Below are 12886 nucleotides of genomic sequence, written 5' to 3' on the forward strand. Positions count from 1 at the left end.
GTGTTTTTACCACTCCGGTTCACTTGGGAGTAGATTTTTCTCCACGTGGCCCCTGTTCTAAAATAAATTTGACAACCCTGCCTTACATGCAAGTGTAAAGAAGTGTAAAAAAAAACAAAAAAAACAGCAACACTCATTTTTAAACAAAGAAAACAATCTGAAGTTGTCTTTATTTTTAAGTTATCGTACCGTGATTACACCAATCCAGCCCATTTTTCTCCATGTGGCCCCCGATCTAAAACGAGTTTGACACCCCTGTTATAGCACCTATGCCTGATTATATAGTTACAGGTATGTTTTGGCCAATTGTAATACAGTATACACATTTTTAAATATTTAATAATCATTTTAAAATTGAATGCAACTGTCATCAATTGCTAATTGTGAATGGAACTGAGCCATTAAAAGCTTGCCTAGTTTCTCTTTTTGCACATTGAGTATTTCAACACTTTTTAAACACATTCTTGTTCAATAAAATCACTCCACCACACAGGTAGCTGCAGCCAAAGCCTGGCCTGAACTCAAGCGGTGGAGAATTGATATATAGATGTTTTAAAAGGCATCCGAATGTTTTAAGGTGCTCGGACTTAGCTGCGAGCCGGATGCAGTAATCAAAATAATCACATTTGCCTCCCGAGGCATAGTTTCCTTACCCCTGTATTAGACTATTGTGTTTTATAACATTAAACCTAACTTTGCCGGCCATGCCTTGCCGACAAGCAATTAAACAAAGTCAAACATTTCACAATTGATCATCACTCATATGTCTATTGTATGTTGTTTAAAGGCCTACAGAAACCCACTACTACCCACCACGCAGTCTGATAGTTTATATATCAATGATGAAATATTAACATTGCAACAGATGACAATACGGCCTTTTTAGTTTACTAAATTGCAATTTTAAATTTCCCGGGAGTTTTTTCTTGAAAACGTTGCGTAATGACGTGTACGCTTGACGTCACGGGCTGTTAGGAAATATGAGCGCTGCGCACACACACAGCTAAAAGTCGTCTGCTTTAACTGCATAATTACACAGTATTTTGGAGATCTGTGTTGGTGAATCCTTTCCAATTTGTCCAATTGATATTGGAGAAGTCAAAGTAGAAAGATGGAGTTGGGAAGCTTTAGCCTTTAGCCACACAAACACACGGTGATTCCTTGTTTAAAATTCACAGAGGTGAAACTTTACTATGGATCACAGCGAACATGGATCCCAACCGAATGTCAACCGGCAGGTTTCGGTGAGAAAATTGTGTGAAAAAGTCGCTTCTTACCGATGATCAGCTGAGCTTGTGCCGCCCATGAAGCTGCCGTCGACTTCCCTCAGACACTGGCGTCAAGACACCTGTGGACACACCCCTCCAACTATCAGGTACTGTTAAACTCACTAAAACACTAGCAACACAATAGAAAGCTAAGGGATTTCCCAGAATTATCCTAGTAAATGTGTCTAAAAACATCTGAATCCGTCCCAATGCAATCGCTTTTTTTTCCTTTTTTTTTTTTCTAGTCCGTCGCTATCAATATTCTCAAACACGAATCTTTCATCCTCACTCAAATTAAATGGGGAAATTGTTGTTTTCTCGGTCCGAATAGCTGTTTTTGTTGGAGGCTCCCATTAAAAACAATGTGAATATGTAAGGAGCCATCAACATGTGACGTCGTCGTCTGCGACTTCCGGTAGAGGCAGGGCTTTTCTGTTAGCACTGAAAGTTGCGAACTTTATCGTCGATGTTCTCTACTAAATCCTTTCAGCAAAAATATGGCAATATTGCGAAATGATCAAGTATGACACATAGAATAGACCTGCTATCCCCGTTTAAATAAGAAAATCTCATTTCTGTAGGCCTTTAAGCCTGGTAGCAATCCGACAAAATCTCTCTTAAAGGCCTACTGAAACCCACTACTACCGACTACGCAGTCTGATAGTTTATATATCAATGATGAAATATTAACATTGCAACACATGCCAATACGGCCTTTTTAGTTTACTAAATTGCAGGTTTTTATTTCCCGCGAAGTGTCCTGTTGAAAACGTCGCAGAATGATGACGCTTAGGTTGACGCTTGCTTGTGACGTTAATGGTTGGAGCGGACATTTTATCCCAGCACCACTCACGACTAAAAGTAGTCTGCTTTAATCGCATAATTACACAGTATTCTGGACATCTGTGTTGCTGAATCTTTTGCAATTTGTCCAATTAATAATGGAGACTATAAAGAAGAATGCTGTTGGTGGAAAGCGGTGGATTTCAGCTGCCTTTAGCAACCAAAACACAGCCGGTGTTTCTTTGTTTGTTGTGAAGCTTTAACATGGAACAGAGCGGTCAATCGAAAATGTTTCTCTACCGCATGTCAACCAGCAAGTTTTTGGATGAGAAAATTGTGATATTAAGTCGGCTCTTACCGGAGACTTGAGCGGAGTCTGCGTCCTCCTGCAGCAGCTGTCAAAAAAGCAACTGGGACTTTCTTGGCTCCTCCATGTGGCTTCCCTCAGAGACACTGGCGGTCACCGCAGCCCTCCGACTTTCAGGTATGACTTTATAGTCTCACTAAAACACCAGTAACATAATAAGCAGATAAGGGATTTTCCAGAATTTCCATAGTGGATCTAACATAATAGTGAGTCCAGTCCATAGTGGATCTAGCATAATAGTGTGAGTCCAGTCCATAGTGGATCTAACATAATAGTGACACTCCAGTCCATAGTGGATCTAACATAATAGTGAGAGTCCAGTCCATAGTGGATCCAACATAATAGTGAGAGTCCAGTCCATAGTGGAGCTAACATAATAGTGAGAGTCCAGTCCATAGTGGATCCAACATAATAGTGAGAGTCCAGTCCATAGTGGATCTAACATAATAGTGAGAGTCCAGTCCATAGTGGATCTATTATAATAGTGAGAGTCCAGTCCATAGTGGATCTAACATAATAGTGAGAGTCCAGTCCATAGTGGATCTAGCATAATAGTGTGAGTCCAGTCCATAGTGGATCTAACATAATAGTGAGACTCCAGTCCATAGTGGATCTAACATAATAGCGAGAGTCCAGTCCATAGTGGAGCTAACATAATAGTGAGAGTCCAGTCCATAGTGGATCCAACATAATAGTGAGAGTCCAGTCCATAGTGGATCTAACATAATAGTGAGACTCCAGTCCATAGTGGATCGAACATAATAGTGAGAGTCCAGTCCATAGTGGATCGAACACAATAGTGAGAGTCCAGTCCATAGTGGATCTAACATAATAGTGAGAGTCCAGTCCATAGTGGAGCTAACATGATAGTGAACGTCCAGTCCATAGTGGATCTAACATAATAGTGAGAGTCCAGTCCATAGTGGGGCCAGCAAGAGACCATCCCGAGCTGAGACAGGTCTGCAGCGCAGAAAGGTCCCCAACCGATGCACAGGCATGCGTCCAACCCCGGGTCCCGACTCTGGACAGCCAGCATTTCATCCTAACCACCGGACCTGAATCCCCTCCTCTACAAGGGAGAGGGGGGCAGAGCAGAAAAGAAAAGAAACGGCAGATCAACTGGTCTAAAAAGGAGGTCTATTTAAATGTGTGTGAATGTGGAACTACTGCGATGAGGTGGCGACTTGTCCAGGGTGTACTCCGCCTTCCGCTCGATTGTAGCTGAGATAGGCACCCGCGACCCCAAAGGGAATAAGCGGTAAAAAATGGATGGATGGATGGATGAATGTGGAAATATTGTCAAATCGCTTTGAGTACCTTGAAGGTAGAAAAGCGCTATACAAGTATAACCCATTTATCAGGTCGGGATCATGGACTTAGATTGGTCAGGTCTAGTCCAGCGGTTTTTGCCAAAACCCCAAACATTCATACTTTTGAAGGAACTCAGTAATTGTGGAACGTAAACCAAAATGGTCAACTACCTGTGACTTATTTTTGGTCAATTCATAAAAAACTAACTTGCTATGCTGGCTTTGGGGCAGTCAACATTTTAAACATTCGTATGCATTCCACCCGCCCTGGGATGAGGTGGCGACTTGTCCAGGGTGTTACCCCCTTCTGCCCGATTGTAGCTGAGATAGGCACCAGCGCCCCCTGCGACGCCAAAGGGGAATAAGCGGTAGGAAATAGATGGATGGATGCATTCCACCCATATTCCCATCGGGGTTGCGGGGGGCGCTGGAACTATACAATTGGGCGGAAGGTGGGGTACATCCTGGACAAGTCGCCTCCTCATCACAGGGCCAACACAGATAAACATTCACACACAAGGGCCAATCAACCTATCCCCAGGTGCATGTCTTTGAAGGTGGGAGGAAGCCCGAGTACCTGGAGGGGAACCCACGCAGTCAGCCAATTCCGGGGTGCACATCAAATGCAAACTTTCTGTCATGATCCACGTCTTAGATCATGGCATATTCTGGTTTTGGTTGTGTTTGTTATCACATTCTGTCTTGTATTTGTCTTCCTCAGTTCTTTGGGGCACTTCCTGGTTTGTGTCTGTTGTCCTAGCAACGCACTTGTGTCACCTGCCTTCCGTTTAATCACGCACACCTGCCTCCTGATTTATTTCCTTATTTAAGACCGCCTTTGTTGGAAATTCATTCTTGGACTCTTGTTTGCTCCCACGCAACAGATGCCGTCGCATTCCAGCATTGTGGTAACTATTAACACAATTGCGTATTAGAACAAGTTTTTTCTGCTTTGATTGTTTCAGAGTTGGACATGCGTTCTACTGAGGTGGCAAACTATGATGCGTTCAGTTTATCAAAGCAACAAACAAACAATCGGAAAATTCCAAAATGGTCGTAATTATACTAAATGCACTGGGCATAATAAACACAACATTATTAATATTGCTTCTACGGATAATTTGATCAAAAATTCCCTAAAACAGCCCACTCACTACCTATAATATAGGTTTTTTAAACATAAGATCATTGTCTCCCAACAAGTTGTTAGTTAATGATATCACCAGAGACAACAATCTTAACATCATCGGTCTCAGCGAAACCTGGCTTAAACCAGACGACTTTTTTGCGCTAAATGAGGCATGTCTTCCTAACTTTAGACATGCGCATATTGCCCGTCCCCTTAAAAGGGGTGGGGGGGTCACACTATTATACAACGAAAACTTTAACCTTATTCCTAACATAAATAATAAATATAAATCATTTGAGGTGCTTACTATGAGGTCTGTCACACCGCTGCCTCTACACATGGCTGTTATCTACCGCCCCCCAGGGCCCTGTTCGGACTTTATCAATGAATTCTCAGAGTTCGTTGCTGATCTATAATATAATTATAATGGGGGACTTTAATATCCATATGAATACCCGGACCCACCGTGCGTAGCGCTCCAGACTATAATTGATAGCTGTGGTCTTACACAAATAATAAATGAACCCACGCATCGCAACGGTAATACGACAGACCTAGTGCTTGTTAGGGGTTTCCAAAGTTACGATACTCCCGTATACTAAAGTATTGTCCGATCATTACCTTATAAAATTTGAGGTTCAGACGCATGTTCGTCAAACTAATCATAATAATAACTGCTATAGCAGCCGCAACATTAATACGGCCACAACGACAACTCTTGCTGACCTACTGCCCTCGGTAATGGCACCATTCCCAAAGTATGTGGGCTCTATTGATAACCTCACTAACAACTTTAACGACGCCCTGCGCGAAACCATTGATAACATACCCCGTGGTTTACAGAAGAAAGTAGAGCTCAGAAATTATTATGTAGAAAGCTGGAACGCAAATGAGTTTTCCTTGCCCTTATGTGGGCCTACCGAGGATGTCGTAGTGGTTTGTGTTGTGGTTTGTGCAGCCCTTTGAGACACTAGTGATTGAGGGCTATATAAGTAAATATTGATCGATTGATTGATATTAGCGCTCGATTAGCTTCCACGCTACTTTGTTTGTTCTTTTCCCTAGTTCTCACGCTAGCGCTTTCTGTTCTTTCTAGTTCCCACGCTAGTTCTGTTGTTTTGTTTGTTAGTGCCTTCATGCAAAGTGTTTTGTTACCTAGTCTGTTTTATAGTGTTCTTTAGTGTGTAAATAAATCATTATCCTTACCCTCACGCTGTGTTCCATCTTCGCTGCACCCACGAGAGAACAAGTCGTCACCACAATGCCACCGAAACGTAACACTTTCGGCAAGATGAAGGATTCAAACGCTTCCTTTACATCACATTTCACTTCAAGTGGAAGACGGTAATTGAAAACGTCTCACCTTAAGTGTAAACAGAATCTAAAACATAGTTTAGAGTCCGGTGCTGTCAAAACCACGAGATAAAGAGAATGAGTCACTCGCTGAAGGTTGCGGTTGAAAAATCCCCCCCGCCCCCGCGTCCTCCCCTCAGGCGTGGGAGGTGATGTCGGGGAGATTTAGAGATCACATTTGTAATTCCGTGAAGCTGCACTTGTGAACCTTGCAGACTGATACGCGGGGCTTGATTCGATAACGCCGGGATCAGCACAACACTCCTTTGAATTTGCTGCAGGGCCTTTTCTGGTGCCTCACCTCTGTTTTCTCTGTGCTTTCCATCAAGCGATTGAAAAGATGCATTTGACTCCTGAAGGCGGTGCTAGATGAAACGGATAATCGCGGGCCTTGTGAGTGCTAATTTATGCGAATGCATGGAGGTTATTAGGCTTTCAGGTGGCGGCCCCTGGGGGAAATCCATAGTGGGCAACCAAGACTTTGCAAGATAAGGCTGCGTCTGACGGTGATTAATAGACGTTGCTGCTCATTTGGAGCGAGGAAATGATTAATTTTGTCTCGAGGTGTGGTGAAAGGGGAGGGAGGCGTAACACGTCGCTTCCATCTTTGTCTCACACAGCGGTAGAAAATTAAAAAAGGTGAGGTGGCCTCGGTATAGTCCGGGGTTCGGCAACCCGCGGCTCTTGAGCAGCATGCGGCTCTTTAGCGCCGCCCTAGTGGCTCTCTGGAGCTTTTTCAAGTGTATGAAAAATGGAAAAAGATGAGGGGAAGAAAAAATAAAATATATATTTTTTGCTTTATTTTGGTTTCTGTAGGAGGACAAACATGACACAAACCTCCCTAATTGTTATAAAGCACACTATTTACATTAAACATGCTTTACTGATTCGAGTATATGGCAAGCGCCGTTTTATACAACGTAAAGCCGCTGCTCCTCCACATCGAGAGGAGCCAGATGAAGTGGTTCGGGCATCTGGTCAGGATGCCACCCGAACGCCTCCCTAGGGATGTGTTTAGGGCACGTCCAGCTGGTAGGAGGCCACGGGGAAGACCCAGGACACGTTGGAAAGACTATGTCTCCCGGCTGGCCTGGGAACGCCTCGGGATCCCCCGGGAAGAGCTAGACGAAGTGGCTGGAAATAGGGAAGTCTGGGCTTCCCTGCTTAGGCTGCTGCCCCCGCGACCCGACCTCGGATAAGCGGAAGATGATGGATGGATGGATGGATTTTGTCCTACTAATTTTGGCAGTCCTTGAAGTCACCGTAGTTTGTTTACATATATAACTTTCTCCGAATTTATGCGTCTTCTTTTTCTGTCTCGTTTTGTCCACCAAACTTTCAACGTTGTGCATGAATGCACAAAGGTGAGTTTTGTTGATGTTATTGACTTGAGTGGAGTGCTAATCAGACATATTTGGTCACTGCAAGCTAATCGTTGCTAACATGCTATCTAGGCTAGCTATATGTACATATTGCATCATTATGCCTCATTTGTAGCTATATTTGAGGTCATTTGATTTTCTTTAAGTGATCTTAATTCAATTTATACCTCATGACACACTATATGGATGTAATATGGCTTTTAATTTTTGGCGGCTCCAGACAGATTTGTTTTTCTATTTTTGGACCAATATGGTTCTTTTAACATTTTAGGTTGCCGACCCCTGGTCTAGTCCAAAGTGACAGCCTGGTGATGAGCTGCTGGATAATACTAATGTCTGCCAAGCTGCTTAGACACACGCCGTCAAACTGTCAGTTTGAAGCAAACAGACGCGGTTTTAACGCTGACACACATTTGACCTTGTATAGCTCGGTTGGTAAAGGGTTCCAGGTTCGATCCCCGCTTCCGCCATCCTAGTCACTGCCGTTGTGTCCTTGGGCAAGACACTTTACCCACCTGCTCCCAGTGCCACCCACACTGGTTTGAATGTAACTTAGATATTGGGTTTCACTATGTAAAAGCATTTTGAGTCACTAGAGAAAAGCGCTATAAAAATATAATTCACTTCACTTGTAAACATTCCGAGTACGACGGGCACATTTCATCCATGTGTGTTTTTTCTCCTATAGCCTAAGCCAGTGTTTTTCAACCACTGTGCCGCGGCACACTAGTGTGCCGTGAGATACATACAGTCTGGTGTGCCGTGGGATATTATCTAAATTCACCTATTTGGGTTTAAAATATGTTTAGCAAACCAGTAATTATAGGTTGCAAATGATGTGTTGTTGTTGAGTGTCGGTGCTGTCTAGGGCTCGGCAGAGCCCCACTTACGTATAAAATACTACACGGTCTAGCTCCAGCCTATCTTGCCGATTGTATTGTACCATATGTCCCGGCAAGAAATCTGCGTTCAAAGGACTCCGGCTTATTAGTGATTCCCAAAGCCCAAAAAAAGTCTGCGGACTATAGAGCGTTTTCATTTCGGGCTCCAGTACTCTGGAATGCCCTCTCGGTAACAGTTCGAGATGCCACCTCAGTAGAAGCATTTAAGTCTCACCTTAAAACTCATTTGTATACTCTAGCCTTTAAATAGACTCTCTTTTTAGACCAGTTGATCTGCTGTTTCTTTTCTTTTTCTCCTATGTCCCACTTTCCTTTGTGGAGGGTTTTTCTCCTATGTCCCACTCTCCCTTGTGGAGGGGGTCCGGTCCGATCCGATGGCCATGGATGACGTACTGGCTCTCCAGAGTCGGGACCCACGATGGACCGCTCGTCCAGAGTCGGGACCCAGGATGGACCGCTCGCCTGTGTATCGGCTTGGTACATTTCTGCGCTGCTGATACGCCTCCGCTTGGGATGGTTTCCTGCTGGCTCCACTATGGACAGGGCTCTTGCTACTATATTGTCTCCACTTTGGACTGGACTCTTGCGCCTGTGTTGGACCCACTATGGATTGAACTTTCACAGTATCATGTTAGACCCGCTCGACACCCATTGCTTTCGTCCTCTCCAAGGTTCTCATAGACATCATTGTTACCGACGTCCCACTGGGTGTGAGTTTTCCTTGCCCTTATGTGGGCCTACCGAGGATGTCGTAGTGGTTTGTGTTGTGGTTTGTGCAGCCCTTTAAAACACTAGTGATTTAGGGCTATATAAGTAAACATTGATTGATATATTATACGTTATATATTTTTACATGAGGTTTTCCTGTCCATTTTATCATCTTTGTCGTTTTTAGCGCTTCCACAACAAGACTTCTGACAACCGAAGTTCGAACGATGCCACTTTGTTTTAGAAACGGCAACAGCGGAGGATGAATGTGCATGTGTAATCGCCCTGAGAAGGGAGATGTTTTAGTTATACAGACACAAGGACACAACTTTGTTCTGTACACGTCTGTAATGACTGCCACAATCAAACATCAAACTTGTTTACATGTACACAGTATTTGAAGATGTCTCAAGTAAATACAAAGGTTCATCCCATACAGTAAGCCCATATTGTTTGAGTAGCAAAAGTCAATAATCATTCCTTAAAGGGGAACATTATCACCAGACCTATGCAAGCGTCAATATATACCTTGATGTTGCAGAAAAAAGACCATGTATTTTTTAACCGATTTCCGAACTCTAAATGGGTGAATTTTGGCAAATTAAACGCCTTTCTGTTTATCGGTCTTTTAGCGATGACGTCAGAACGTGACGTCACCGAGTTAACACACCCGCCATATTCATTTTCACATTACAAACACCGGGTCTCAGCTCTGTTATTTTCCGTTTTTTCGACTAATTTTTGGAACCTTGGAGACATCATGCCTCGTCGGTGTGTTGTCGGAGGGTGTAACAACACTAACAGGGAGGGATTCAAGTTGCACCACTGGCAAGAAATCTGTCGCGAGACCCCCATTGAATTTGCCAGAGTGTCTGCACATTTTACCAGCGATGCTAAGACAGACATGGCACAGAGATGTATGGATAACCTGCAGATGCATTTGCAACGATTAAGTCAACGAAATCACAAAGGTGAGTTTTGTTGATGTTGTTGACTTATGTGCTAATCAGACATATTTGGTCACGGCATGACTGCCAGCTAATCGATGCTAACATGCTACGCTAATTGATGCTAACATGCTATTTACGCTAGCTGTATGTACATTTGAAACTAGATACCCACATTTAATGCGAAACAAACACCAATCGACGGATTTAAGTTGCTCCAGTGTCACAAGATGCGAAAGTCCTGATCGTTTGGTCTGCACATTTTACCGGCGATGCTAATAAGGCAGCCATGTTATGGTCCACTTCATTAGGTACACCAATTTCATGGCCGAATAGTGTCAATAGCTATTCGCTCAATAGCTTCAGGTTTTTTCTTCAATTTCGTTTTCGCTATCTGCCTCCATACTCCGACCATCTGTTTCAATACATGCGTAATCTGTTGAATCGCTTAAGCCGCTGAAATCCGAGTCTGAATCCGAGCTAATGTCGCTATATCTTGCTGCGGTAACCGCCATTGTTTGTATTGGCAGCCCTATATGACGTCATAGCGAATTGGACAGTCGCATCGCAAATAGGGAAAATCAAGAACTTTAAAACTTTTTTTTTTAGATATTCCGGGAGGTGAAAATTTTTGAAAAAAACTTCAAAAAAAAAACAAGCCATTGGGAACTGATTTTTATTGTTTTTAACCCTTTTGAAATTGTGATAATGTTCCCCTTTAACATAACAAATTACACTGAAGTAGTCCCAGAAACTCTATAAAACACACATTTAAACAGAAATACACGCAGATTAATAATAAAGTACACTTTTGTATATATCCAACAGCTAGCATTCGCCATGACATCGGCAGTTAGCATTAGCTTTAGCGTTAGCTTGGTTATATATAAAGCCTTGTCGACTGAGAAGACAGAGATTATAACAATATACTCTTTCAAACATGTTTTAACAGTACAAAGATACATTTGGGGGTAAAATTATTTAAATAAAAGCACTCGTACCTGAGAAGGGAGATGTTTTAGTTGTACAGACACAAGGACACAACTTCGTTCTGTACACTTCTGTGATGACTGCGAGGAAGTCACGTGTCCTCTCAGTATAGCTCGCAGTACAACGCGCCCCCTGCTGGAGTTGCCCAGTATTACAATGGCTCTTATTAATGCTGGAATTACAACAAAAATTAACTCCCTATATTACAAATAACGGTGCTCTACTGTTGCCATTTAAAAATACACATATTTAAGTTGCGAATATGAAATGACATAGGCCTACTCCACTACATACAATCACTGAATTACACTACTAACTAAAATTACATCCCATCACACATGTACGAGCCAGTCTGCCCCACAAAAGTGTCGAACTCCAATGGCGTACTAGTACTAATAAGGCCTCTTTTAAGTCTTTGTATTTAAATTATTTATCTTTTTTTTTTTTTAAGACAAGTCATTCTAGCATTTTCCAATTTTTGTCATATTTATATTTTAGGTATTTCATTATTGTTTCTGGCAAATATTTTTTGTTAGTACTAGTACTTTGAACAACACATTTTTAATCCAATAAATTAGTCCTGAAAATGTATGTATTTATTTATCCATCCATCCATTTCCTACCGCTTATTCCCTTTTGGGGGCACTGGTGCCTATCTCAGCTACAATCGGGCGGAAGGCGGGGTACACCCTGGACAAGTCGCCACCTCGTCGCAGGGCCAACACAGAGAGACAGACCACATTCACACACTAGGGCCCATTTAGTGTTGCCAATCAACCTATCCCCAGGTGCATGTCTTTGGAGGTGGGAGGAAGCCAGAGTATGCAAACTCCATACAGAAAGATCCCTATCCCGAGCCCGGGATTGAACCCATGACTACACAGAACATTCGTATTGTGAGGCAGACGCACTAACCGTTCCACCACCGTGCTGCCCTTGAATTTATTCATTTAGTTAACAACATATTTTGTGTTACATTTGTTGTATTTTTTTTTATTTGCTTTTTGGTAAAAAAAAAAAAGTTTTAAAATTAAAAAAATATGCATTATTTAATAGCAAATATATGGTATAACTGTTGTTATTTTAAATTAAAGCAGCCTTGAATATAAGGGGGAAAAAAACATAAATGTGTTTGGGTGTCCAGCTTCTATTTAACAAAATTGAACCGCCAGGGTGATCCATTGAAAGTGGTTTTACGCCACAATAACAACTCACACACACACACACACACACACACACACACACACACACACACACACACACACACACAGCGGTGTTGTAAACTGATGTAATCATCGCACCGGCAGCGCTTTCACCAACTGGAACAGTGGGATTTGTTCTTGATAACATTAGAGAAAAGAGCGGCGGGGCTAGAAAAGGATTTGAGGTCATCTGCTGCCATGGCAACAACAGACTGTAATGAATTTTGAGGGTTGCATCTTCTTTTTTGTCTTCATTTGGCTGTGCCTCAATTCTGTTTGTTTGTTTTTTTCTTTTTCAGAACACTAAACACTGCCCGTCGCCGTGATGTCAGTGCGTGACAAAGAGTTGTCAATCAAAGTAATTGTCTTCAGACGAGGAGTGCTAATGAGCACGATTAAACATGATTACAGGAATTGTGAGCGGTCTTTGGTGGTCTCGTATTGACACCCTTACAGGAACGGGAATAGTCTAGTCCAGGGGTCACCAAAGCGGTGACCGTGGGCACCAGGTAGCCCGTAAGGACCAGATGAGTCGCCCACTGGCC

General features: G+C 42.7%; 1 long non-coding RNA gene across 3 annotated transcripts in view; it reads right to left on the reverse strand.

The window, feature by feature from the left end:
* Nucleotides 1–12886, reverse strand: part of LOC133550035 (uncharacterized) — a 262035-nt gene that overhangs the window by 86249 nt on the left and 162900 nt on the right. The window contains exons 1-2 of one of the 3 annotated variants that reach the window (XR_009806223.1): nucleotides 11151–11273; nucleotides 1278–1348 (exon numbers count right to left, since the gene is read on the reverse strand). This is a non-coding gene — a long non-coding RNA (uncharacterized LOC133550035). Of the gene's footprint in view, nucleotides 1–1277; nucleotides 1349–6063; nucleotides 6272–11150; nucleotides 11274–12886 lie in introns of those variants that run through there. The other 2 variants (XR_009806224.1, XR_009806222.1) reach the window with 2 other exon arrangements.

Source organism: Nerophis ophidion, linkage group LG03, assembly GCF_033978795.1.
Source record: "Nerophis ophidion isolate RoL-2023_Sa linkage group LG03, RoL_Noph_v1.0, whole genome shotgun sequence".
Classification (NCBI taxonomy): domain Eukaryota; kingdom Metazoa; phylum Chordata; class Actinopteri; order Syngnathiformes; family Syngnathidae; genus Nerophis; species Nerophis ophidion.